This window comes from Dipodomys spectabilis, unplaced genomic scaffold, assembly GCF_019054845.1.
Source record: "Dipodomys spectabilis isolate Male_0828 unplaced genomic scaffold, ASM1905484v1 ptg000089l, whole genome shotgun sequence".
In the NCBI taxonomy this organism is placed as follows: Eukaryota; Metazoa; Chordata; class Mammalia; order Rodentia; family Heteromyidae; genus Dipodomys; species Dipodomys spectabilis.
The window spans coordinates 7,167,795-7,195,225 of record NW_024870766.1 but is presented as its reverse complement, the minus strand read 5'-3'; the positions used below and the strand labels follow the sequence as shown (position 1 = coordinate 7,195,225).

Genomic DNA, 27,431 nt, shown 5'->3' with positions numbered 1-27,431 from the left:
CATCTGTTGTTGTTAGAGTTCTTGATTTTTGCTGTTCTAACTGGAGTGAGGTGATATCTCAATGTTGTTTTGATTTGCATTTCTTTTATGGCTAGGGATGTTGAACATTTCTTCATGTGTCTATTGGCCATCCTTCTTTCTTCTTCAGAGAAGCTTCTCTTTAAGTCTTTCGCCCACTTACTTATTGGGCAGTTGTTTCTTTGAGGATTTGTTGTTGGGTGGTTTAATTTTTTGAGTTCCAAGTATATTTTAGATATGAGACCCTTGTCCGTTGTATGGCTAGTAAAGATCTTCTCCCAGTCCGTGGGCTTTCTATTGATCTTGCTAGCTATGTCATTTGCCCTGCAGAAGCTCTGCAACCTTATACAATCCCATTTGTCCAGCCTTTCTTTGATTTGTTGTGTTTCCAGGTCTCTATTCAGAAAATTTCGGCCTGAGCCAAGGAGACCCAGGGTTTCTCCTATTCCATCCTGTAATGTTTTCAGAGTGTCTGCTTTGAGTTCAAGGTCTTTGATCCATTTGGAGTTGATTCTGGTGCAGGGTGATATATAAGGATCTAGCTTTAGTTTTCTACATGTAGTTAACCAGTTTTGCCAGCACCATTTACTGAAGAGGCTGTCTGTCTTCCATTCTATTGTTTTAGCTCCCTTATCGAAGATTAGATGGCTATAGGTCTGTAGGTTCATTTCTGGGTTTTCAATTCTATTCCATGGGTCCTGAGGTCTGTTCTTATGCCAATACCAAGCTGTTTTGATTACTATGGCTTTATAGTAGAGTTTGAAATTTGGTATTGATATTCCTCCAGCCGTGTTCTTTCCGTTGAGGAGCGTTTTTGCTATTCGGGGTCTTTTACTGTTCCATATGAATTTTTGGATTGCCTCTTCTATTTCCTTGAAGAATGAGGGTGGAATTTTGATAGGTATTGCGTTGAATTTGTAGATAGCCTTGGGAAGTAAGCAATCCAAATTCTTAGACTTGATTGTTTCTAAAGAGTTATTTATCCATTTGTGACTTATCTAGTACTGATCAATCTAAACAACCACAACCTATGTGAACTTCATAATGAAATAATAACTTCATGGAGAATTAAGTGACTTACTGATCTACCATAGACATATGTGATTTTTACTCCTCTTCATTGGTACTCCTCATTAACTGTACCTCTAATGATAATTATTACTATCTTATATGGTGATGACTAAATTTGTATATTACTTGGGACCTATGCAAATAAAACTCAATCAGTGTTCCTCAAATATTAAGTGCTAAAGGTCTAACATCAGTGACAACTTGTAGACTAAAAGTAGTAGGCTAACTGCCTAGGTTATCTTTTGGGTGCTTTGAAGTAATTTCTACCAAACATCTCCTTTGAGATCTTCTAGTGCAATCTTTCAAACTCCATAGAGAATCATTCCTCAGAGTTACTCACTGTCCTTTGTTAATGTAAATATACCATTTTAAAGAGCACACGCAGAATTTTTAGGTAGATGACAGAACTAAGCAGGAGAGACGACAAGGGAAAAGATAAGAATGAATCTCACTTTTTTTTTGTTGGTGGTGGTGGTCATGGGGCTTGAACTCTGGGCCTGGGCGCTGTCCCTCAGCTCTTCAGCTCAAGGTGAGTGCTCCACCACTTGAGCCACAGCACCACTTCCGGTTTCCTGGTGGATTATTGAAGATAAAGTCTCACAGACTTTCCTGCCTCAGCCGGCTGTCAACTGCTATTCTCAGGTCTCAGCCTCCTGAGTAGCTGGAATTGCTGGCATGAGCGACCAGTGCCGGGCCAACCAAATCTCATCTTTTATTACAGTTTACAAAGCCAAGCACAGATAGTTGGTTCTTCAACAGACAAAAACCTGTTGACATAACTTCCATAAACAATACTAATTGATTTTGTTGGGGGGTGGGGAGAGGAGGGGGAAGGCGGCAGTACAGAGATTGAACACAGGGCTTTGTGCTTGCTAAGCAGATATTTTACTGCTTGAACCATGCTTCAGGTCCCTCTTTGCATTGGTTATTTTCAGGATAGGGTTTCTATTTATGCTTAGGCTAGCCTGGGCTGCAACTCTTACTTGTGTATCCTGTGTCACTGGGAATAACAAATGCCTGCCATTGTGTTTCCTCCTTAGCTGAGATGATAGGCATCTATTGCTGTGCCATCTCAATGAATCATTCATTCTACTATGGCATGGACTTTAACACTGATGAAAACAAGACATACAAGACACTATGTTAAAAATGAACTTTAAAACTTCAGGGGGAAGTGGCCGGTTAGCTCAGTTGGTTAGAGCGTGATGCTAAAACTTCAGGGGGGAGGAGGGAGGAGTTGGGGAAGAGATAGTGGGGGAAAAACAAAGGATAGGGTATAATATACTCATTACTTCACTCATGTAACTATAATCCCTCTGTACAGTATCTTTACAATAAAAAAATTTAAAAATGGATAGGTATAAAGTTACATAAGCATACATGCACACACACAGACATTTATGAAGGCAAAAATTATTACAATAATAATAACAGTACATAGGTTGTTTTCTATTTATTTTTTTACATACAAAACTGAACTTACACATTTAAATGACTACTATTATTTTTAGAATAAATATCCAAGGAAGTTGTGCACCAATTTTGGTGGTGCCTGAAATAACCTGAAATTCTTCTATATTTGTCTTCAGAGTATACAGAAATATGCCTTCAGTTGAAAGTCTACCCTAGTAGCAAATATTGCCATTTACTGAAGTTTTAGAAATCAGAGACAAGCCAGCATGGCTATTGAGCACAGTGACTTGAATATCAAATCAACTGAGTTCAAGTTCTGGTTGGTCTTTTTCTTGTAATTTATTATTTAACTTTTTGGAATCAGATGATCCTCCTTTCTCATTCTCATCAAGTCTCTAGCACTTTTCTGCCTGGCTAAATACTGGTCAGTTAATATCAAACAACTCATTTCTTCTACATGAAACTGAAAATTCTCATTTGTAAAATGACACTCTGAATGGGAAGCAATCAGCTTTGTACCCAGAAGTCTTATCAGCAGTGTTTACTGTGTTGTTTCTGTTGTTAACATTGAGTAAGTGCTTTATTTAAGAGCTTTGATTAAAGATGAAATAAAAGCTGGGCATTTGGGTATACCCTTTCAATCCTAACACTCAAGAAGCAGAAAGATTGAGAGTTCAAGGCCAGCCTGGGCTACATACTGAAACCATTTTTCAATTAAATTACAAGGGAGGGCCTACAAAGAATGAGAACTATTTTCCTGCAAACAATCAATTTATTCTGAAGACTAAGCTGAATGGGTATGTAGTAACTATTTAGTTGGAATTATTTTAGTCTTTATCTGTTTAATCATTCCCCTACTTTATAGCCAGGCTCTTTACCCTCAAACATCAGCACTGTGGAATGCCCAATATAAAAGCAGCATTATCTTAGAAGGTTTTTTGATATAACATTTCCTGTTTAACTTTCTATCTAAGTTGTATGAGTCAGAGTTTAAACTTTTGTCATCTAAAGTGCACTCTCTTGGGGATAAGGTCAAATCAGTTGAATGAGCTAATTTCACTTTTTTTAAGGATATATCTATTCAAGTACATATGTTGTCAATAAGTCACAAAAAGTAAATGTTCATATTGCATAAATACAATAATGACATTCTTAAATGTTTCCCATTTCCAATGTTACATGTATGTGGCATCGTGTAAGAGAGGCAGAATCATTTAATTCTTACCATCAGCTCCTCAATTATATTAAAAAGGTTGTGTACTTTTGCCAAAGACATATCTATTTAAAATATACATCTGTAAGGAACATTGTTCTAAAAGCTCGATGCATAGCTGGTTACATTTCATTTTGCAAATGAAACTTAAGTTAGAGAATATTTTAATTTTCCTTTTAGGAATTTATTCACTGATTCAACAATATTAACTGATCACATACAGAATGGCATCTGTTATTTTAAGTGCAGGGCATATCTCTTTGAATAAAGTAAACACCTTCGCTCAAGTATATTTGATGGAGGTAAAAATAAAATACCTAGGAATTAACTTAACCAAAGAAGTGAAGGACCTCTATGATGAAAACTTTAAAAACTTGAAAAAGGAAATCAAAACAGAACTAAGAAAGTGGCAAAAAACTCCCATGCTCCTGGATTGGAAAGATCAACATCATGAAAATGGCAATACTTCCCAAGGCTATCTACAAATTCAATGCGATACCTATCAAAATTCCACCCTCATTCTTCAAGGAAATAGAAGAGGCAATCCAAAAAATTCATATGGAATAATAAAAGACCCCGAATAGCAAAAACGATCCTCAACAGAAAGAACACTGCTAGAGGAATATCAATACCAAATTTCAAACTCTACTACAAAGCCATAGTAATCAAAACAGCTTGGTACTGGCACAAGAACAGACCTCAGGACCAATGGAATAGAATTGAAAACCCAGAAATGAACCTACAGACCTATAGCCATCTAATCTTCGATAATGGAGCTAAAAAATAGAATGGAAGAAAGACAGCCTCTTCAGTAAATGATGCTGGCAAAACTGGTTAACTACTTGTAGAACTAAAGCTAGATCCTTCTATATCACCCTGCACCAGAATCAACTCCAAATGGATCAAAGACCTCGGAGTCAAAGCAGGCACTTTGAAAACATTACAGGATGGAATAGGAAAAACCCTAGGTCTTATTGGCACAGGCTGAAATTTTCATAATAGAGACCAATAAACACAAGAAATCAAAGAAAGGTTGGACAAATGGAATTGCATGAAGTTGCAGAGCTTCTGCATGGCAAAGGACATAGCTAGCAAGATCAATAGAAAGCGCATGAATTGGGAGAAGATCTTCACTAGCCATACAACAGACAAGGGTCTCATATCTAAAATATACTTGGAACTCAAAAAATTAAATCCCCCAACAACAAATCCTCAAAGAAACAACTGCCCAATAAATAAGTGGGCGAAAGACTTAAAGAGAAACTTCTCTGAAGAGGAAAGAAGGATGACCAATAGACACATGAAGAAATGCTCAACCTCCTTAGCCATAAAAGAAATGCAAATCAAAACAACATTGAGATACCACCTCACTCCAGTTAGAATGGCTAAAATCAAGAACTCTAATAACAACAGATGCTGGAGGGGATGTGGCAGAAGGGAACCTTACTGCATTGTTGGTGGGAGTGTAAACTTGTTCAACCACTTTGGAAAGCAGTCTGGAGGTTCCTCAAAAGACTACACATAGAGCTCCCCTATGACCCAGCAATCCCACTTTGGGGCACTTACCCAAATGTTTACAAACAAGTCTACACTAAAGCTACTAGCATGACTATGTTTATTGCAGCATTATTTACTATAGCTAAGATATGGAACCAACCCAGATGCCCCTCAGTAGATGAATGGATCAAGAAAATGTGGTATATATACACAATGGAATTCTATGCCTCCATCAGAAAGAATGACATTGCCCCATTTGTTAGGAAATAGAAAGACTTGGAAAAATTATATTAAGTGAAGTAAGCCAGGCCCAAAGAAACATAGGTCCCATGGTTTCCCTTATTTGCAATATCTAGTATAATGTCTGAGTCAAGCAGAAAGGGTCAGATAAGTTGATGTTAGGGAAATGAACCCTAAGGTATGTATTCAAATGTTTTTTTTTCTTTCATGCTATTGTTTCTAACACATTTATAAGATTATTTCTTTATTGCTTTGTATGTCCCTCCCCAACAGTATAACCCCTACTTTCACTGTATTTGATGTCGGTATAATTTGTGGAGGGGAAGGGGAAAAACAAGTCGTTTAAATAGGGATACAGGTGGACCCATTGCAACCATGAGATGTACAAGTGGTTATGTCGAAAATGAACTTGAACTTGGTGGGGGGGGCGGAGAGGATTCAGTTGGGGGGGGGCCCGGAGGGTGGATGGGAAGGGATGGGAAGGGGAAACAAAAGAGGAGGCTAAAATGCTTGATAAGAAATGTACTCATTATCTTGCCCATGTAATTGTAACTCCTCTGTACAGTATTTTCACAATAAAAAAAAATTTTTTTAAGTATATTTGATGGAGATGATAGGCAGATGGACAAAACCAATAAATAAGTAGTATCGTATATTCAAAGGTGGAAAGTCTACAAGAAAATGGAACAGCGGAAGGATACCAAGAGTATCAGAAAGAAGAAAACTACAATTTAAGTAGTATGCTCAAGAGGGACATCATTTAAGATGGGACATAAAGTTAAAATGTTGGAAATCCTTGAATATTGCTACTCATAAAGTTTCTTCTTAACCGTGGATTTCACTGTCGGATATTTCTCATGCTCAGTTTCTCTTTACATGAATAGATGCTTGGTTGTAAGACAATGAAGATATCGTCTTCTGTTGTTCTTTTATACAATGAGCCTCTGAAATGCTGCAGAGCTTGACCAAAGCTGCCCAGTCAGAAAGGGCCAAAGTAACAGCACACGTATCTGACACAGAGCTTGCTGTTCTTCCTATCATATGGAGAAGAAGGTTCCAATGATAAGAATTCAGAATGGCTAGCATGGGGTGTATGTTAAAGGTACAAGGGCAATCCTGTTCTCTAGCTCATCTCACTTCACATCAAGTTTCTCTTATATGACTTCACTCTTCCTCTTAGTGAGCCCAACCTAATAATGTTAATCACCATTCTTCAGAATCTAGTAGTAGACAAGATGGAGATTTTCAGATGCAGTCCATATCCTTATCTTGCTAGTATCTCAGGCCAAGTATTGAGAGTTCCAAGTCTAATTCATTGCGGAAAACTTGGAAAAAGATAAGACACATTGTTCATCATACATTGTATAATTGTTGAATATAAAATATTAATGCTGCAGTAAATAAAACACTTTTTAGGGGCTGGGAAAGTGGCTCAGTGGTAGAGAGCTTGCCTTGCATGCATGAGACCCTTGGTTCAATTCCTCAGCACCACATAAGCAAAAAGGAAAAAGCCAGAAGTGGTGCTGTGGCTCAAGTGGTAGAGCGCTAGCCTTGAGGTGAGGAGCTGAGGGACAGTGCCCAGGCCCAGAGTTCAGGCCTCACGACCGGACCCAAAAAAAAATACTTTTTAAAAATTCTGACAAGTATGAATGACTATGGCTCAGGAACATTCTCTCTCTCTCTCTCTCTCTCTCTCTCTCTCTCTCTCTCTCTCTTTCTCTCTCTCCAGATAGATAGATAGATAGATAGATTTTGTGTGTGTGTGTGTGTGTGTGTGTGTGTGTGTGTGTGTGTGTGTGTGTGTGTGTGTGTACGTACCTGGGCATTGTTCTTCAGTTTTTGCTCAAGGTTTGAGATCTACCACTTGAACTAGAGGAAATAAGGGTCTCATGGACCTTACTGCTCAGGATGACTTTGAAACGTAATCCTTAGAACTCAGCTTCCTGAGTAGCTAAGATTACAGCCACCAGCACCCAGCCCATCATTGGCTATTGGTCCTATCATTTAAAAGTGCCTAACTGCTCTTATTTCTTCCAGACTAAACAAGCTCTATTTGCAGTTATTGGTCTAACCATTTCCTCCAGAGGAACAAAAGTTGTGGTCTGAGACCAAACTGTCAAACACTTTTTACTCTGCCTGCCTATGTTCAACTGAATTAGTCAGCAAGAATGATGGATCCCATAGATAGCATTTATGATGCTCTATTTTCTGAAGAACTCTTCCCCTTCCCTATAAGCTTAATCATATGGATCTTTAGAGAGTCTGTGTTCTTTGAGAACAGAATGAGACAGGAATAAGTAATCAGAAAGGGAACAATGTATCAAAGGGAGCCAGAGAACAGGTCTGACAGCCATCTGGGTACATTTTGTCAAACATCTTACTCCAGCATTACCCTGGGATTACTGTTGGCCATGACTGAGGCTACTTCTTGGTGGAAGAACCAACAGCCCTCCAGCAGGGACTTTCCCACCCCTAACAGATAGCCAGGGGCCTTGTGTACCCCCATTATAGCTGCAATTGCATGCATACATACCGATTCAAATTGTTATCTTGCCTGTGAGGACACCTTATTAAATAAAGTACTTCCAATCCCCTGGAATTTCCCACCCTTTACATAGAGGTCTCCACAATTCCAGACATAGTCCTTAGCATAGTCACTAAACTCTACTCATAAAAGGTTGAAGACTGTGGCTGGGAAGGTGGCTCAGTGGTAGAGTGCTTGCCTCGCATGCATGAGGCCCTGGTTCAATTCCTCAGCACCGCATAAGCAGAAAAAGCCAAAAGGGGTGCTGTGGCTCAAGTGGTAGAGCCTAGCTTTGAACTGAAGAGCTGAGGGAAAGCGCCCAGGCCCAGAGTTCAGGCCCCACGACTGACCAAAAAAAAAAAAGTGTTGACCACCCAAGAACTTGATGCACTTGACTTCTTGGTCAAGCCAATCGGACCTCAGTCCCCTGTGTAGGTGTATTTTCACTTTCATGATCGTAAATCTCATCCCATTAGCATTCCTCACTATGTCCACCTTGAATTTTCTCCAGTGAGACCAAGAACCTGCTATTCACTCTTGTCTTCACACAAAACCACAATTATAATGAGATTGAGGCCTCCAATTGAACTTTTGACCCTGGGAAGTGTGGTGTAGTCAGTTCCTGCACTAGACAGGATGTGGGCTAAGTGCAGCACCCTAATGTGTGAGAAACAGGAAGGTGCTACAATAAACAACTCATCTCACTCCTGTTCCTGGTTTGTCTCTGCTGCGTGGTTCCCTTTCTTCCTGCTAATCTCATCTCGCTCAGAAGAACCTTGACATCTGAAGAAAGTACATCGAGAAAAAGAGTTTTAAAACTCTGAGGGCTTTAGTTATTAATGTTTATCCTATTTATATTTCTCTCTTCTTCATAATTGCCTAAATTAGCCGGGTGCCAGTGGCTCACACCTGTAATCCTAGCTACTCAGGATCTGAGCATCGCAGGTCAAAGCCAGCCAGGGCAGGAAGATCTGTGAGACTCTTATCTCCAATAAACCACCAGAAAACCAGAAGTGGTGTAGTTCAAGTGGAAGAGCAAGTGCCCAGGCCCAGAGTTCAAGCCCCATGACCAACAACAACATCAAAAAGTAATAATAATAATAATTGCCTAAGTTGTTTACAAAAAAAATGAAGCACTGACTAAAACTAGATAGCTAGCTACCATCTGGTTTTTGTGTTTTGTTTTTTTTTAACACTAGGTAGATGTTTTTCGTTAAGCAACAACTCTATAAAGTTGATACATGGGAATTTTCTTTATCTTTTATCTTTCTTTAACTTTTTTTTTAAGTTAACTAAACAATACTAGGCAAATATTATTTTAGATTTTTCTCTAGTGGCATAAACTGTGAAAATCATTCAGGTTCGTAGTTTAAAATTTACAAAAGCTTATGTAGTGTGGAGTCTGGAGAGGGGCAGCAGGGCGGGCCGTGGACTGGGCATGGTCGGGCTGACTGGCCCTGAGGAGGCCGATGGAGAAGCAGCTTCTGCAGGCAATGGCTCTGATACTGTCAGTCCTGGGCTTCTTGCCCAGTGTGGGGCTTTGGACTTTGTACTGGGAGCAGCAGCCTGAAGGCACCCCAGGGTTCAGGAGAGACAATAGTCCCCACCTCCGGACAGGATACCAAGAAGCCACTTGACGACTACGTGGTCCTTTTCCCCAGTGTGCAGATTCTCCAAACTAAGAAATGTGAAGGCCTCATAAGGACCCGGATGCTGGGGGCTGCGGTAGCAGCTGGACATGTCATCTCATGTTTGGATTCACACTGCGAGGCCAATGTCAACTGGCTACCTGACTGCCCTTGCTGGAGATTTAGAGTCCTAGCATGCACTTCACCTCAAGAGAACAACAAGAAGGAAAATAGAAACAGAGGTAAGAATGGAGAACTTATTCCTAGCACACACAATGATGCAAAACTGCGAAGTGCTTTCCCTCCACCCCCATGCCACGCTTGCAGCATGGCTAAGCCATGACACTGGCTCCCTGGGACCACAAGGTGACCCTGACCAGTACAGACAGCCACGCGCCGGAAGATTCCGAGTTCAGATCAGGAACTCTAGACCGCCGCAACTGGATGCAGAAAACATTCCCAATGCTGCCAGTCAGCTCAAAACCAATGCCAGGAATTGCGACTAGCCCTCCCATGGGTAACTGGCACTGGTGGTGACCCCGAGTGCTTGGCACAGACCCTCTCTCTGCCACTCAAGAAAAGACACAGTAATGGAAGAGGGCAAAGACACCGTAGTGCTTTTTACCATCCTTCCACTGAGACACAACCCTGACTCCAAGCCAGAAAACTGCATCTACCAGCAGCCACTGCAACCAATATTGTTGAGTGCTGGGACCCTGCATTCCCCACTGCCTCAGCCATGGAGAAACCTTACCTGCTTAAAGTCAGTGGGGACAATTTCCTCACATTGCCCTTTAGGAACCAGTCCCTTCCAAGTCTACTGCCTGGCTCAGAGGCTTGAATGCAGCCAACCATTTCAAGGGAAGTAGATACCAGTCTAGGACTTGAGTGGGGATGATTTCCTTGCCACACACTGTGGGGAACCTCCCACCACACAGACTTACATCTGGCCTAGGGGCTCCAATGCAGCTCTCCACACTGTGGGAAGCAGATACCAGTTCAGGACTAGGGTGAGGAGGACCTCCTCTTAACACATGATGAGATTTTGAATCTGTCAGCCTAAAGAGGACCAAAGAGGACAGATACATATAGTAGAGTGCCTGCCTACAGAGCATCATTAACATTCATTTTCCCACTATCTACCTACTTCTTTTATTTTCACACAGAAAAGGAAGACATGGACCATTAAAAGTCAAAACAACTATGATCTTGTCATGTCGAGAATAAATAGTTGTATTACTGAGGAAAATGAGTTTCAAGATACCTGTGGATGACGTATTGAAAGACTGTGATGTTGTTTAAATAGCATTTCATTATAATTTGGTTGTGCCAAAGCAATAAGACAAGAAAAGGACATTAAAGGGATTCATGAATGGAAAGAAGAAATTAAACTATTTCTATTTGCACATGACATGATCTTATACCTAAAGGACCCAAAAACTTCCACCTCCAAACTCCTAGAGCTAATCAACCACTTCAGCAAAGTAGCAAGATACAAAATTAACCCACAAAAATCAGTTGCCCTTCTGTATGCCAACAATGCACAAGCAGAAAGGGAAATCAGTGAAAACAAACCCAGTTTGCAAGAGCCTCAAAAAAAAAGACCTAGGAATCAATCTAACCAAAGTTGTAAAAGATCTTTACAGTGAAACTATAAAAATCTAAAGAAAGAATTCAAAGAGGACACCAGGATATGGATAGGTAGAATCAATATTGTGAAAATAGCCATACTGCCAAAAATGATATACAAATCCAATGTAATCCCCATCAAAATCCCAATGATGTTCTTTACTGAGATAAAGAAAACAGTCCAAAATTTTATATGAACAACAAAAGAACTAGAACAGCCAAAGCAATTCTAGGCCCCCCCCCCAAAAAATACAGGTAGTATCAAAGTACCAAATTTCAAACTCTATTACAGAGCCATAATAAGAAAAACAGCTTGGTATTGGCATAAAAATAGATCCAAAGACCAGTAGACCAGATAAGAAGATCCATACTTACAGTCCATGTAAGACCACATACTTAAAGTCATCTGATATTTGACAAAGGAGCCCAAGACATATAGTGGACAAAACATAGCCTTTTCAACAATTGCTGATGGGAAAACTGAGCAGCCATTTGCAGAAAACTAAAAGTGGATCCCTGCTTGTCACCATGCACCAACATCAATTCAAAGTGGATCAAAGATCTCAACATCAAGCCCCAAACTCTGAAACTACTGCAAGACACTAGGAGAGACGTTACAACTTCTAGGTATAGGCAGGAACTTCCTGAATAGAGTCCCAGGGGGCACAGCAGACAGGAGAGAGACTGGACAAGTGAGACAACATTAAAATTAAGTTTCTGCACAGCTATGGACATAGTTACTAAACTAGAAAGACAGCCTACCAGTTGGGAAAAGATTTGTACCAGCAACACATTAGACAAAGGCCTAACATCCAATATATACAAGGAGGTCAAGAAACTAACCCTTCCCAACCTTAATACACCAATTACTAAATGGACAAGGGAGCTAAGGAGAGACTTCTCAGAAGAAGAGGTAAGAATGGTAAAGAAACACATGAGGAAATGTTCATTATCCTAGCCATAAAGGAAATGCAAATCAAAACAACTCTGAGATTCCATCTCACCCCAGTTAGATTGGCCACCATTGTGAATTGGAACAACAAATGTTGACAGCAATGTGTTGCACTGCTGGTAAGAATGTAAATTAGTACAACCATCTTGGAAAGTAGGTTGAAAGTTCCTCATGAAACTAAACACATGGCTGGGAGTGTGGCTTAGTGGTGGAGGCCCTGGGTTCAATTCCTCCATACCACATAAATAAATAAATAAATAAAATTAATTTTTTAAAAAAGAAAACTCAGGTTGAAAAAAAAACTAAACCTAGATCTTCCCTATGACCTGGTCATACAACTACTGGGCATGTACCCAGAATATTACAATCTAGGATACCATAAAGACACCTGCACATTCATATTCATTGTTGCGCTATTCACAAGAGCCAAGATATGGAAACAGCTCAGATGTTCAATAGATGAGAGGATCCAAAAAAATGTGGTACCTATACCCAATGGAATTTTACACAGCTATTGAAAAGAATAAAATTATGCCGTTTGCAGGGAAATGGATGGAATCAGAACAAATCATGTTAAGTCAGGCAAGCCAAGCGCAGAGAGACAAACAGCACATGTTCTCTCTGATATGAGGAAATCAAATCTAGAGTACACTGGGACATGATAAATATGCACAACTTTAGAGACTCACATACAGTGAGATCAAAAGGGAATACTCTTAGGAGAGAAACACAAAGGTGCCATGCCTATGTGTCTCTTTTTATTATATAAAATAATATATATCTTGAAATGAACTCCAAGATATGGAAACAAGAAATCTCTTTTTTATTAATTTAAAATTTTTGATGACTCTCTTCTTTTCTCTATGTATGGTGTATTCATATGTATATTTTTGGAGGGTGGAGGGGAGGTACAGAATGTGAAAGAAAAAGCATGAAAAAGTGCAGCAGTGGAGTTCACTGGACACTGATAAAAGTGAACTATACAACTAATGGATGGAGATGGGAGGGAGGGACTGGGAGAGAATGAGGAAAAGGAAGACACTGTAAGAAAGGAAATACACTCATTGCCTGACTCATGTAATTGTAATTCCTGTACATCATCTTTATAATAAAAATAGAGTAAATTATTTTTTAAAAAGTTTTGAATTCCAAATCAACTTGATACCATATAAACAAAATATAAACTTTAACACAAATGTGAATAAAATACAAACACATATTCACCTAAGTAAAAACATAGACTATAGCCTAAGCTTTTTAAGTTTATCATTTACCAATTTCTCAAATCATTTTTGTTTCCTAGACTACTGATCTGATGATCTTTTTATTTATAGTTTTGAGCAATCATTAATTCTACATTTCTGTTTTCAAAGACAAGACTCTTAACTCACAAGAGGTAGAAAATTACATCTTAAGCCAAGCACAATATCTCAGCTATTTGGAAATTGGAACTTGGGAAGATTATGGTTCAAGTCCAGCCTGAGAAATAGTTAATGAGACTTCATGAAGAACAAGTTGGGCATGAAGACTGGTGTCTTCTGTAAACATCTCAGGGTCTGAAGCTGGCTCAGTCAAAAATGTGAGACCCTGGGGTAAAATAAACATCTAAAGTAAAAAAAAAAGCTAAGGGACAGCTCAAGTGGTAGAGAGTTTACCTAGTAAGCACAAAGTTCTGAGCTCAAACCTCAGACCTACAAAAAATTGCTTCTTCCAGATGCAGAACTTAATCTAAAACCATTGAAAGTAGGGCATCAAGAAAGACTTCATACGAGCAAAAATGTGAAAAGATGAGTCTAGTTATGAAGACAAGCTAATAATTGCCCTCTTTTATGAGCTAACTAGCAGAAAGGGTAATGAAATTTCTCTTATAAATTGTCAGAAAATGATACTTTTGAAAATTCCTTAGTTGATAAATTCTTAAACATAATTTTTTTCTAATCAGGTATAGCCTTTTATAGAGCAAACATTACGTTAAATGCCCACACAACCTGGAAAAGCCTTTTTTGATCTCTTTCTTTCTTTCTTTTTCTCTTTCTTCTTTCTTTCTTTCTTTCTTTCTTTCTTTCTTTCTTTCTTTCTTTCTTTCTTTCTTTCTTTCTTTCTTTCTTTCTTTCTTTTCCCTCCCTCCCTCCCTCCCTCCCTCCCCCCTCTCTTCCTTCCTTCCTTCCTTCCTTCCTCCCTTCATTCCTTCCTTCCTTCTTTCCTTTCTTTCCTTTTCTTTTTGTGGGTCGTGGGGTTGAACTCTGGGCCTGGGTGCTGTTCCTCAGCTCTTCAGCTCAAGGCTAGCACTCTACCACTTGAACTCAAGCGCCACTTCTGGCTTTTTCTGCTTATATGGTACTGAGGAATGGAACCCAGGGTCTCATGTACCCTACCGCTGAGCCACCTTCCCAGACCCCTTTCTTTGCTCTTTCTAATACTTTCCCATTATACATGTTTCAGTCATTTTAAATAGAGCATTCTCCATGCCTTAACATGTTGACAGCATGAAATGCATGAGTTGAGGTGTTTTGTTTATTTGTTAGTTTGGTAGATGGGATATGTAGAAAGCAGAAAGGCCCTACTTAAAATATTACAAGGTTCAGGCACTGGTGGCCCCGGCCTGTAATCTTAACTACTTAGGAGGCTAGGATTTGAGGACTGGGATTTTAAGCCAGTTTAGGCAGTAATGTTCATGCAACTGGTATCTCCAATTAACCAGAAAAATAACTAGGAGTATAGCTGAGGCTCAAGTGATAGAGTACCAGCCCTGAACAAAAAAGCCAAAGGATAGTTCCCAGGTCTTGTGTTGTGAGCTACGGGGTAATGAATAATTTGATGGCAGATTTGAAAAGGACTTTCTGGATAAGAGGATACTCCAGATGGCCTTGGGACATTGGCTTAATTTCCATTTACAATGGCAAGTACAACTACAGAGATGTTACCATAATCCCTAGGGGGAGAAGTCTTTAATAGTTACTTTCAGTGTGAGAGTGAGGTTATGACCTTAGGCTAGGTGTCTGCATTGCAGGCTTTCTGTACTTTTTACTTTCTGAATTGAAGAGTTAAGATGTATCTTCTTTGTTGCAAAGGAGCACTGAGTGGCTTCCTGGTGAAGTCTTCTACATAGAGAGGAGAATCTGATATAGAATGGGATCCTGGAGTAGTAGGCTCTGGTAGATTCACAAGTCAGTTTGAACAGTGTTTCCTTTGTAATGTCCCTTCAGCCATGATGACAAGGTCATGTGAAAGTTCATAAGAAACCCAGGGGACAGTGACCAAATTCCATTCAAGAATCTTACTGCAGTAGCTTTGGTATGGCCTTGTTTGTGGTCATTTGGGTAAATGTCCAGAAATGAGATTGCTGAGTCATAGGGGAGCTCTATGTTTGGTCTTTTGAGGAACCTCCATACTGCTTTCCAAAGTGGTTGAACAAGTTTACACTCCCACCAGCAGTGCAGTAAGGTTCCCGTTTGTTCATATCCCCTCCAGCATCTGTTGTTTTTAGAGTTCTTGATTGTAGCCATTCTAACTTGGGTGAGGTGGTATCTCAATGTTGTTTTGATTTGCATTTCTTTTATCTCCAGAGATGTTGAGCATTTCTTCATGTGTCTATTGGCCATTCTTCTTTCCTCTTCAGAGAAGTTTCTCTTTAAGTCTTTTAGCCCATTTATTAATGGGACAATTGTTTCTTTGAGGACTTGTTTTTGAGGGATTTATTTTTTTTCAGTACTAGGTATATTTTAGATATGAGGCCCTTGTCTGTTATATGGCTAGTGAAGATCTTCTCCCTATCTGTGGGCTTTCTATTGATCTTGCTAGCTATGTCCTTTGCCATGCAGAAGCTCTGCAGCTTCATTCAATCCCATTTGTCTAACCTTTGATTTGTGTGTTTCTGGGTCTTTATTAAGAAAATTTCACCCTGTGGCAAGGAGCCCTAGAGTTTTTCCTATTCCTTTCTGTAACATTTTCAGGTGTCTGCTTTTACTTCAAGGTCTTTGATCCATTTGGAGTTGGTTCTGATGCAGGATGATATATACGGCTGTTTTGTATTTTATATATGTTTATATCTGGATTAGGGAAAGGGAAGGGAACAATAAAATAGTGAGGCAAAGAACAGGGGGGAACCAATGCAATAGTGATACTCACAAGAAAAAAAATGTTGGAAATAAACTATTCAACTTGGGAAGGAGGGGGAAAAGTGGGAGAAAAATTAGGGAGGGGGTAACAAGTTTGACAAGAAATGTACTTATTACCTTACTTACATAACTGTAACCTCTCTGTGCATCACCTTGACAATAAAAAATACACACACACACACACATATGAATCTTAGTTTGAGGAGGGTGGTACTTGAGGGGATGAATGGCAGATGAATGAAAAGACTAACGGTGAATGAACACCATCATGATGCCCAAAGTACTTATGTGAAAATAGACAAAGTAACTTGAGATGGGTAGGGTTCAGCTAGATGAGTAGGATGAAAATCATGGAAGGTTGTGACACTGATCAGGATGCATTGTGCTCATAAACTCACATACTGAAACCCACATACTGAAACCCCTTTGTAAAGCTACTTAAAGAAAAAAATAGCTAAAAAAGAAAAACTAAACAAGAATCTCAATTTTACAGTTAAACTTTGTGAAAACTTTCCTAATCTGTTCCAATGACATGGTCTAAATTAGAATCTGAATTTAGATAGTAAAAAAGAAAAGTAATCTTTCTAAATCAATCTTCAATTAGAGGATTATGTACATATGTGATTTCCTATAAAACAACAGGAAGTAACTAGAAAACTTAAGCTTTTAGTTATTGATTTTCATAAAGTTTTAATCGAAATAGAATTGACATTTGAAGTGAAAAATGGGAAAACAACACTAAAACATTTTTTAGCACATATAAACTTAAGTATTTGATCATATGTAGTTCAACACCATGGGCTCTTTGGCACCAGTTTTGACAAGGAGTAAAACTTCATTCTTGCTTTTAAGAAACTGACGATAAAAATGAACGTCTTAACAGTGCATTAATATATAGATTGTGGTGTGTGTGTGTGTGTGTGTATGCCAGTACCAGGGTTTGAACTCAGGGCCTTGCTCTCTTGCTTAGACTTTTTGTTCAAACTTGGTGCTCTACCACTGGACCCATATCTCCTCTTCTGGCATTGTACTGGTTAACTGGAGATAAGTATCACAGATTTTCTGGTAAGGCTGACTTCAAACCATGACCCTGAAATCTCTGCTTCCTGAGTGGCTAGAATTATAGGTGTGATCTACCAGCACTCAGTGATACTTCATTTTTATGGTTAAATTTATACAAAGTGTGGGAAATGTAACCAAGAAATATTTTTGAGTGGGGAAAATCTATTCAATTTTTCTGAATCTCAAATTGAACTTTGCAGCAGAGTATGGGTAAGTTTTCTTGGCATCCTGAAGAGTTTGCTGCAGTCTTATAGAAGCAGTAAGTGGAGATATTTGGAAATCACGACATTCTTGTGAGGGAAATGCATCTATTTCACATCTAGATGCATAGGTACAAATCACCTAGCATTAAGGGCAGAAAGGCACCTGGGACCAGGCTATGCTTCACACAAATGTCTCCATTGGGTACTACCATTATTTAAGCCTACATGGCTAGCTCATATAGATCATCAGCCCAGATTTTTTCCCTTAAAATTTAGTATTACTTTAACATGTATTCAGTCAGGATCTTGCTTTTTCTTTCTTTTTTTTAATTAATAAGTTTTTTTTATTGTGAAAATACCATACTGAGGGGTTACAATTACATGAGCAAGGTAATGAGTACATTTCTTATCAAGCATTGTTGCCTCCTCTTTTGTTTTCCCTTACCATCCCTGCCCTCCCACCAGTATCCCTATTTAAACAATTTGTTTTTCCCTTCCCCTCCCCAAATTACACCAATATCAAATAGAGTGAAAACAGGGGTTATATCATAGGGGAGGGATATACAAAACAACAAATAAATCATCTTATAAATATGTTGGAAACACAGCCTCTTCAGGAAATGGTGCTGGAAAAATTGGTTAATCACTTGTAGAAAACTAAAGTTAGATCCTTATATATCACCCTGCACCAGAATTAACTCCAAATGGATCAAAGACCTCGTAGTCAAAGCAAACACCCTGAAAACATTACAGGACGGAATACGAGAAACCGTAGGGCTCCTTGGCACAGGCCGAAATTTTCGTAAAAGAGACCCAGAAACACAACAAATCAAAGAAAGGTTGGACAAATGGAATTGCATGAAACTGCAGAGCTTCTGCTTGGCAAAGGACATAGCTAGCAAGATCAATAGAAAGCCCACGGATTGGGAGAAGATCTTTACCAGCCATACAACAGACAAGGGTCTCATATCTAAAATATACCTGGAACTCAAAAAATTAAATCCCCCAACAACAAATCTTCAAAGAAACAACTGCCCAATAAATAAGTGGGCTAAAGACTTAAAGAGAAACTTCTCTGAAGAGGAAAGAAAGACCGCCAATAGACACATGAAGAAATACTCAACCTCCCTAGCCATAAAAGAAATGCAAATCAAAACAACATTGAGATACCACCTCACCCCAGTTAGAATGGCTATAATCAAGAACTCTAATAACAACATAACAACAGATACTGGAGGGGATGTGGACAGAAGGGAACCCTACTGCATGGTTGGTGGGAATGTAAACTTGTTCAACCACTTTGGAAAGCAGTCTGGAGGTTCCTCAAAAGACTCCACATAGAGCTCCCCTATGACCCAGAAATCCCACTTTGGGGCATTTACCCAAATGTTTACAAACAAGGCCATACTAAAGCTACCAGCAAGACTATGTTTATTGCAGCATTATTCACCATAGCTAAGATATAGAACCAACCCAGATGCCCCTCAGTAGATGAATGGATCAAGAAAATGTGGTATATATACACAATGGAATTCTATGCCTCCATCAGAAAGAATGACATTGCCCCATTTGTTAGGAAATGGAAAGACTTGGAAAAAATTATATAAGTGAAGTAAGCCAGGCCCAAAGAAACATAGGTCTCATGGTTTCCCTTATTTGCAATGACTAGTATATGTCTGAGTCAAGCAGAAAAGGTCAGATAAGTTGATGTTACGCGAAATGAACCCCAAAGTAAGGACTCCAATGGTTTTTCTTTCTTGCTATTGTTTCTAACATATTTAAAGGATCTTGCTTTCTTGACAGTCATATTCTCTAATATATTTGGAGGTATTTTGATTGTTACTTGTTATTGCATGTAGATTCTGAAATTTATTTTCTTCGAGATAGTTGGATTTTGTTATGCTAACTGTTCAAAAATTTTTCCCTTAGTTATAAATCCTGAGTTTTCTTGATCATAAAATAATCAGAATTGATATAAACACTTGGCTTTTTGTTAAATTATACTTGAGGTTCTTGATAAGAATGACTACATACTCTTTGTTTAGCCCTCATTTTCATCAAACACATTTAAATAAACTTTTCCCTTGATGAATATAGGTTTCTATTCTCAAAAAGCAAAATAAATAAAAGGTAAACTGTGGAACCATGCAAAAAAAACATTGTAACTAGTATTTAAAGACTATAGGTATACAGTTTACAATGTGTCCTAGTTTATGGCATTTCAAAGTTCATGAATGACCTTTTATTATAATAAATCAAGTCAAAAAAAACTGGGCAAGGCTATTTGTTGAGTAAAAAGAATGTTGCAATCTAAAATAAAACACATGGAAGTATAAAAGTCAGACAGTTGGTATATAGATAAGGAGACCATGGTTCAAGGCTAGCCTAGGTCCTCTAACCCTCCCAAATAAGTTCAAGAGACCTATCAATCTTTGGTTGGATGCAGTGGAATGCATCAGCAGCACTAAGAAGTACAAAGAGTAGGATCACAGTTTACACTGGTCAATACATAGAGACCCCATCTTGAAAATAATCAACAAAATAAAAATGGGCTGATGGATAGGCTCACAAAGTAGCCTTTCTGTCTGGCTAGCACAATGCCCAAGGACAACCAAAACAAAAATAATAACAAACCCAAATCAACAGAACGTTTCAGCCAGCCAGTTTAGGTGTTTATAGTTACTATTGCTTTTGCTTTTTTAGTTTTTACTTTGTCTCATATCTTTTCTGCTACATACTTTTGGTTATTGAGGGAAAATCCCTGATGATTTCCTGCACTTCTATATTCCCTCAATGCCTGTGTATAGAGGAGAAACTGCATTGATTCCAAGGTTTGGCTGTGTGTATGGCCACTAACAATTAACAAGAGGCCTGAGAATTTTTTTTTTAATTTAATTTAATTTTATTTGAGAACATACCTTACAGAGGGGTTACAATTACATGGGCAGGATAATGCATACATTTCTTACCAAGCATTGCAGCCTCCTCCTTTGTTTACCCTTCACCTCTCTTCCCAGCCTCCCCCCTCCCCCCCCACCCAATCATAGCCCCCTCCCCCCCCACACCGACATTTTAAAGCTGGTTTTGACATGACATTTTGTACTTCTCATTGTTGCAACAGGTCTACCTGAATCCTTAAACGACTTGTTTGTCCCCATCTCCTCCACATGTTATACTGACATCAAATATAGTGAAAGCGGGGGTTACACTGTGGGGGAGGGACATACAAAGCAACAAAGAAATAATCTTATAAATGCGTTAGAAACACATGCATGAAAGAAACAAAAACATTAAAATACATATTTAAGGGTTCGTTTTCCTAACATCACATTATCTGACCTTTTCCGCTTGACTCATACATATACTAGATACTGCAAATAAGGGAAACCATGGGACCTATGTTTCTTTGGGCCTGGCTTACTTCACTTAATATAATTTTTTCCAAGCCTTTCCATTTCCTAACAAATGGGGAAGTGTCATTCTTTCTGATGGAGGCATAGAATTCCATTGTGTATATATACCACATTTTCTTGATCCATTCATCTACTGAGGGGCATCTGGGTTGGTTCCATATCTTAGCTATGGTAAATAATGCTGCAATAAACATAGTTGTGCTGGTAGCTTTAGTGTGGTCTTGTTTGTAAACATTAGGGTAAATGCCCAAAAATGGGATTGCTGGGTCATAGGGGAGTTCTATGTGAAGTCTTTTGAAGAACCTACATACTGCTTTCCAAAGTGGTTGAACAAGTTTACATTCCCACCAACAATGAAGTAAGGTTCCTTTTTGTCCACATCCCCTCCAGCATCTGTTGTTGTTAGAGTTCTTGATTTTTGCTCTTCTAACTGGAGTGAGGTGATATCTCAATGTTGTTTTGATTTGCATTTCTTTTATGGCTAGGGATGTTGAACATTTCTTCATGTGTCTATTGGCCATCCTCCTTTCTTCTTCAGAGAAGCTTCTCTTTAAGTCTTTCTCCCACTTATTTATTGGGCAGTTGTTTCTTTGAGGATTTGTTGTTGGGTGGTTTAATTTTTTGAGTTCCAAGTATATTTTAGATATGAGACCCTTGTCCGTTGTATGAGGCCTGAGAATTAAGAAGGCAAAACCATTGCTTCTGATCTCAAATCTTTTCTCATATAACTTCCATATTGCCAGCCAAGTTCCCTTTCTAACTGCTAGAAAGACAATTCTGAGCATGAAACCTGTTAGTGACACCCAACTGCCTAAATGGTACAGTCTAAATTCCTTTTCATGTTACACCACAATGGCTTCTGTTACCTGTTTCATTCTTCTCTCTTGCTATCCACTCTTCCATTATTATCTATCCAAATGTAGCTCCAAAGTGTTCCATGTTTCATGACTGAAACATTGCTCATGCTATACTCTGTGCTTAGGACAGAGCTCTTCCCAAAGTCAGTATTTATTTGGGATGTCCTTCTTCCCCCTCTATTGTGCCCAAGGAAGCTCCCTTTGGTATTTAAATGTCACATTTATGTGACTACATGATGAGAGTACTTAAGGTGTTATAAATTATTGGTGTCCTGGTTTATGTTTATTTTTGAGCATCTCAAGGGATGATGCAGTTTTATTCATTCTTTTGTAATCAGACTGTAATACCCAGAATATGTGTTTAACAAAAAACAAGTGACTAAACGAAAAAAAAAAAGAAAAAAGAAAAAGCTGAGGCTGGAGACAGGAATGATGGTGTATACCTATAATCTCAACCAGCATTTTCTTGGGAGATGATGTAGAAGAAACACAAGTGTGAGCCCAGCAAGGGCTACATAGAGGTACATGATATGCATCTTTCTGTGTCTGGTTCCTTTTGCTTAGCAAAGTACAATTTTTCTGCAGATTACAGAATTTCATTATTCTTTGCAGATGAAAATACTTCATATTGTGTGTATCTATAAATTAATTTATCCATTCATTTGTTGATGGGCAGTTAATCTAATTCCATATCTTAGCCATCGTGATTAGTGTTTTTGATAAGTACGGGTATGCAGGTATCCTTTTTGTTTGGTGACTTTATTTCCTTTGGATATAGAACCTGGAGTCATACAGCTGGGTCATATGGTACTCTACATGCTGTTCTCCATAGTAGTTGTAGTAACTGTCTTTTTGTCCTGTCATCTTATTGACTTCTTCTGCATAATCCCTTATTTTCTTTTGTGCTTTTTTGTTGTACATCTTTGTTTCATTTTGGTGTCTTGTACTAATAAAGTTTGTTACCTATTTTTCTCTTGTGTATCTGCTCCTTTTGTCTTCCTCTTACATTGTTCCAGTTTGTTTGTTGTTTTTTTTTTTTTTTGTCTTTTTGGTTTTTTAGTTTTTGCTTTCCTTTTTTAGATGGGGCTGCCATGTGTAGCCCAGGCTGATATTGAACTTGCTCTGTAGCTCAGTCTGTCCTCAAAATCATAGTACTTCTACTTCGCCTCAGATATGCTTAGATTTTAAGAGTATCTCTCCATTGCTGGAGAGGATGTGGACAGAAAGGAACCTTACTTCATTGTTGGTGGGAATGTAAACTTGTTCAACCACTTTGGAAAGCAGTATGGAGGTTCCTCAGAAGACTTCACATAGAGCTCCCCTATGACCCAGCAATCCCACTTTTGGGCATTTACCCTAATGTTTACAAACAAGACCACACTAAAGCTACCAGCACAACGATGTTTATTGCAGCATTATTTACCATAGCTAAGATATGGAACCAACCCAGATGCCCCTCAGTAGATGAATGGATCAAGAAAATGTGGTATATATACACAATGGAATTCTATGCCTCCATCAGAAAGAATGACATTGCCCCATTTGTTAGGAAATGGAAAAACTTGGAAAAAATTATATTAAGTGAAGTAAGCCAGGCCCAAAGAAACGTAGGTCCCATGGTTTCCCTTATTTGTAATATCTAGTATATGTATGAGTCAAGCGGAAAAGGTCAGATAATGTGATGTCAGGAAAATGAACCCTTAGATGTGTATTTTAATGTTTTTTTTCTTTCATGCATGTGTTTCTAACACATTTATAAGATTATCTCTTTGTTGCTTTGTATGTCCCTCCCCCACAGTATAACCCCTGCTTTCACTATATTTGATGTCAGTATAACTTGTGGAGGAGATGGGGAAAAACCAGTTGTTTAAGGATACAGGTGGACCTGTTGCAACAATGAGAAGTACAAGTTGTCATGTCCAAAACCAGCTTTACAACGTCGGTGCAGGGGGGGGAGGGAAGGAGAAGGATTGGGATTAGGGGGGGAGCGAGGAGGCTGGGAAGGGATGTGAAGGGTAAACAAAGGAGGAGGCTGCAATGCTTGGTAAGAAATGTACGCATTATCCTGCCCATGTAACTGTAACTCCTCTGTACAGTATGTTCACAAATAAAATTAAATTAAATTAAAAAAAAAAAAAGAGTATCTCTCCATAGATGGCTCTTTATGTATTTTCATGTTAGAAGGTTCTTCCTTTTGATTCAGGACAGAACTTTCATTTTTTTGTGAAGTTTCAACTCCCTCAGTTTTGGCTTTTCTTGGAAGGACTTTAGAGTTTCTTATTTATGAGGATAGATGTGGGTATATTAGTCTTCATTGGTAGTTATTTCCTTTTAGGTCTTAGAATATAACCTCACTCCCTCCTAGACTATATAGTAGGTTACTCTTGCTGTTAGGCTAATGGGAATATCCTTAAGTTTGACTTTATGCTGTTCTCTTGCAGATTAATTAGAGCTCTCTATTTGTCTTCGCAAATTTTTAGCAGTTTAACTTTGCTTTGATGAACACCTTTTATGGTTATGTCTACATGGACTCCTATGGGCAGCCAAGACATAAATGTCTATATGTTTGCTGAACCCAGATACATCACCTATCATTTTATTGAAGAAAGTTACTATACCTTTTGCCTTATCCATCACCTTCAGGTACTTTAAAAGTAGATTTATTCATTTAGTGGTGCTATCCTTATTCTGTTGTCTTCTTTTTTTAATGTCTGACTGTGATATGTCAATGGACCTATTTATTTACTAAATAGGTCAAAGGACCTATTTAGTAAGTGTTATTCTAGCACTTACTTTGGTCAGTGGCTTATGTTCTCAGGTATATTTTTAATTTTACTTAATGAGTACTTCATATCTAAGCTTTTGTTGTTATTTTTCAGAGTATTATTTCTAAATTTTCATTTGTACCATAAATTGTTTCCCTAATTTCTTGGCAGTGTCTGTGTTACTTTGAATCTGTTCCTATGTAATCATTCTCTTGAGGTTTTGTTTTGTTTTGTTTTTTGTTTTTTTGTTTTTTTTGTCGGCCATGGGGCCTGAAATCTGGGCCTGGGCACTGTCCCTCAGCTCTTCAGTTCAAGGCTAGCACTCTACCACTTGAGCCACTTTGGCTTTTTCTGTTTATGTGGTGCTGAGGAAAGGATCCCAAGGCCTCATGCATACAAGGCAAACACTCTTCCACTGAGCCACCTTTCCAGCCCTTGAGTTTTTTGTTTTGTTTTGTTTTTGTTTTGGGTCCGGTTGTAGGGCCTGAACTCTGGGCCTTAGCACTATCCCTCAGTTCTTCAGCTCAAGGCGAGTGCTCTACCACTTGAGCCACAGCACCACTTCTGGCCTTTTTTTTTCTGCTTATGTGGTGCTGAGGTATCGAACCCAGGGCCTCATGTATGCAAGGCAAGCACTCTACCACTGAGCCACCTTCCCAGCCCGAGGTTTTTTTTTTTAAATCATGCTTTTCAACCACACTTTATTTATTAGAGCTACTGGGTTATTCTGGAGAGATCATAATTTCTTGTTTCATCATTTTTCTAGCATTTTCTAACATAGATGTTCAGATTTATGCATCTTTCAGATCAGTTAACTCTACCACTTTTATAATCTGACTTTTGTAGTAATTGATTTTCTTCAGAAGATGTATCTGGGGTATCACTTCTGTAAGCTATGTCCATGTTAGTTCTAGTTGAACACCACAGTTTAGTGTCCTATAACTTATTTGTCTGTCAATAGGGACTTGTGTTCAATAGTAGCAAGATGAGAGCGCATGTCTGTGGCCCAGAGTTGTAATTTTCAAACTTTTTTACACTGCTTTGGGGCTAAGTTTTAAACGTTCATAGTCAGAGTTCAGTTTTGTGACATTTTGTTTTCATAAGGCTTGCATCGTGATTTATTTAAATTCATGAGACATTTTAATAGATCAGGAAGATCAACTCTGAAAAAGACGGATTTCTGGAAACAGTGAATCATTGTCAGTAAATAGAATTTATGTTTTTAAGTATAAAATATTAACATCTATCACAATGACTTTGTAAAAATAAATACAAAACATGAGAGGTACATTTGAATAATGTGTACTAAATAATGATAGAGCTGGGAAGGTGGCTCAGTGGTAGAGTATTTGCCTCACATGCATGAGGCCCAGCGTTCTATTCCTCAGCACCACATAAGCAGAAAAAAACTGGAAGTGGTGCTGTGGCTCAAGTGGTAGAGCTCTAGCCTTGAGCTGAAGCGCTGAGGGACAGCACCCAGGCCCAGAGTTCAGCCCCCATGACTGACAAGAAATAAAAAAATAAAAAAAAATAATGGTACATCCACTTCAGATGTCCAAATCTCCTATTATCTATGTGGTAGATTTGGAGGCTAGGGTAATACAGAAGTTTAAAAATCAGCAGGATGAAGACAAAGAAACAAAAAGTCTGTAAGAGTCAACATGGAAAGATGAAAGCATGAATGTTTTTAACTGTTTGGCTGGGTATCGAGCCTCATGCTTCTACTTGCAGCTACTTATGAGGACCAGGGGCAGAAGAATGATAGGCAGTCTTAAAATAATCAGTGGAAAGCCAGGCACCAGTAGCTTACATCTATAATTCTAGCTACTCAGGAAGCTGAGATCTGAGGATTGTAGTTCAGAGCCAGCTGCAGCAGGAAAGTCTGTGGGACTCATCTCCAATAAACTACACAAGAAAAGTCAGAAATTGAGCTGTGGCTCAAGGGGTAGGACACTAACCTTCAGCAAAAAGCAGCTCAGGGAAAACACTCAGGCCTTGAGTTCAAGTCCCAGGACTGCTGCAAGTCCAAGTGTGCGCATGTGCATGCCTCACACCCCTCACAAAACTAGTTCAATAAAGAGCTGGAAGCACAGCTTAACAGTACAGTACTGCTTAACCAGCATAAGACCTTGTGCTTAGATGAGATTGGGCATGTTCAGGGTGGTATGGCCATAGACAAGCTCTTGTGTTCAAACCACAATATTAAAGTAGATAAACAAACAAAATATAAGTGTGTAGCTATTGCCTCAAAAATGAATGGGTTTCTAAGAAATATATACTTAAATAACATATATATTCATATTTCAGCAGTACTAAGGTTTAAATTAAGGGTCTTTTACTTGCACGGCAAATACTCCTTGAATCAGACCTCAGCCCTTTTACTTTAGCTATTTGTTTCAGATACAGCAGTATTTTTTTTGCCTGAGGCCAGTCTTAGACCTTGATTCTTCCTATCTAACAAGGGAGGGATTACAGAAGTACACCACCATGCCCAAATTGTTTACTAGATGGCATAACTCTGAACTGTGAGCCTCAATAAACTCTCCTTCAGAAAAAATTTTAAGCCTAAATTATTTACCATATTCTAATTAGAAGGATATATACATTTATACACATAACTCTAATCTTAGGAAAGTACAATTTTATTTTTTGTAGTTTAACAAACATTTTAATATTTTTGCCATATCTATATTTTTATTTTACATCTACACTTTCACTTTACCAAGACAGTTATAGTACAAATGAGACAGTATAAACAAAATCATACACTTTATCAATTAATTTATGAATTTGTATACTGTAATTTAAACCATTATTCACCCAATTTA

At 38.5% G+C, this 27,431-nt stretch overlaps 1 pseudogene; it reads right to left on the bottom strand.

Moving 5' to 3' along the window:
- The window catches only part of LOC122111797, a 62,358-nt pseudogene extending 50,100 nt beyond the window's left edge, over positions 1 to 12,258 (bottom strand).
- Positions 12,259 to 27,431: the final 15,173 nt, after the last annotated feature.